Source organism: Danio aesculapii, chromosome 5 (genome assembly GCF_903798145.1).
Source record: "Danio aesculapii chromosome 5, fDanAes4.1, whole genome shotgun sequence".
Lineage (NCBI taxonomy): Eukaryota > Metazoa > Chordata > Actinopteri > Cypriniformes > Danionidae > Danio > Danio aesculapii.
In genome coordinates this window covers 7960675-7963174 of record NC_079439.1, presented here as the reverse complement: position 1 = coordinate 7963174, position 2500 = coordinate 7960675, and positions in this window count along the sequence as shown.

Sequence of the window (2500 nt, the reverse complement as noted above, 5' to 3'; positions counted from 1 at the left end):
GTTAAGGGTTCGAGCGGACACTCCATGGTGCCAGTCTCTGAGTTTATGATATCTGGGTCCAATCTTAGGATTAATCTTCACTACCCTGTTCACAGAGAATCAACAAGAGAGAAAAACAGAGACAGAGAGACAATATGAAGGACTCTAGAAGTAAACATCATCATCTGTAAACCATGCAGATGGAAAACACCACGGCACACCAATTTAACACACTTCTGTAACTCTGTCCCAAACCCTAGTAGATGATCTGACTCGATGCATTATTCTGTTACACAAGATACACAACACACACTATATTATAACCAGTGATGGGAATAACGGTTATGAATAAATGGCATTACTTAAGGAATTAAATTGTTTCCAGAAAAAACATCAATGTATCTGGGAAGAGGTCAATCCAGACTCTTTAGGATTGTGGAAATTCAAAGCTAAACCAGAACAAACCACTATGATTGGCTAAAACTGGCAATGAAAACTTGGAAAAGTGGTTTGACCGGCGTATTACAGTAAGAGCCACGGAATAAAATAGTAATAATAATAATAATAATAATAATAATAATAATAATAATAATAATAATAATGATGATGATAAAATAGAAAAAAACATCTATCTTTTATTGTTCCACGACAGAACTGAATAAATAAATATATAAATAAATAAATAAATAAATAAATAAATGAATAAATGAATGAATTAATAAATAATTAAATGAATAAATACAAATGATTTTTATTAACAGTTTAGATTTGTTTTTATTTCTAAATATTTCTTCATAGTTTAGTTTTAGATTTAATTTAGAAACGTGTCTTTTGTGATAATATTTAAAGTTTACTGTTTATTACCAGAGTTATTTTAGTATCACTGAATAATTAGATAAATAAATAATTAGATAAATAAATAAACAAATACATAAATATATGAATAGATAAATAATAAATAAATACAAATGGTTTTTATTAATAGTGTAGATTCATTTTATTTCTGAATATTCTCTTTATATTTTAGTTTTAGACTTAATTTAGTTATGTGTCTTTTTTTATAATATTTCAAGTTTAGTGTTTGTTACAGAACTGATCATATTTGCAATAAAATAGTAAATGTATACAGTGTGAGATTTATGGCCCGTTTCCACTGAGTGATACGGTACGGTACGCTTTTGTGGCCGTTTCCACTGTCAAAAGGCGTATCGAACCGAACCGTACCGTACCACTTTTTCGGCACCCTTTGCAAAGGATACCAAGGGTACCAAAAGGCAGAGCTAGACGCAGAGATACGTCATTTGCTTGCGCAACAAGCCAAAATGAAAACAAAGGAACCGCCATGTTTTAAATACACAGCCGAGACATTACACCGTCATAATATATGCATATAATAACGAGCCATGGTCGACCCGAGCTCAAACAAACCTTGTAGTTGTCTTGGTGAACACCCACAAAGCCAAGAAGAACAAAATCTGCTGTGTCCTGTTGTTGTTTACCAGCCCATCTAAAAGTGCGAGCGGTTTTACTTTGTCCGGAGAGCTCGCAATCGCGTCTATATTTGAAATAACTAACTTTTTGAGCTCATATTAATAATGTGCTCGTGATCTTTGAAGCGCTCTGATATCCAATCCTGTCAGAAACGAACATACATGAGAGTGAAGCGTTAAAACACAAAGGAGAAACTGGAAAAACAGCAGCAAGTGATGCTTCTGCAAACTAAAACATGAACAAACTGCCCTGTTTAACTATTATCATCACCTTATGGACTATTATGAACTCAGAATGACGGAGTTACTCTCTAACAAGAGGCTACATGTGCTGCTGAAGATTACAGACACAGATGAGAGGTTTGCACTGACTGTAGGCTGTATTTCGTGTTGTTTTTGAACCCAAATAAGAACTAAATGTATGTTGTGTGTAGTTTATCTGTAATTGATAACATATTGGAGACTGTAAGGGTATGTATGAGTTCATAAATGTTGCATTTATTTATTTATTTCATATAATTGCAGAAGTTACAGTAGTCTGTTTCGCACTGTCATTGATCTGCAGTTATAATCAACTCATGTTGATAGAAAAGTGAGTAATAAACATTTCTACACAAGTATTTATGTGTTTAAAGCATCTGTTTTGTGAGAAGAGCTTCTCATATGTGAATGACCTGTGCAGCTTTACTGTAGACATTTCGCCGAGCGAAAATGACGTCGTCTGAAACTTTCTGTTGTACACCACGCCCACCAAAAGAGTACCATTAATCCCCTTTTAGCATTGGAAACGCAAGCCTGATAAAGGTGACCCGTACCGTACTGTACCACTCAGTGGAAATGAGCCATTATACTGTACATTGACCATCAGGGGCTCAAGTTTTTTGGTAATGTTAGTTTGTGTAATACATGCTTCAGTGAATCAAATTCATGTATTTATTTAAATTACATCTAAATTATTTATAAAATGTGAAAAAAAAGTTTATGTTTAGTTTATTCAATTCACCTATAGCGCATGTGTTTAGACTGTGGGT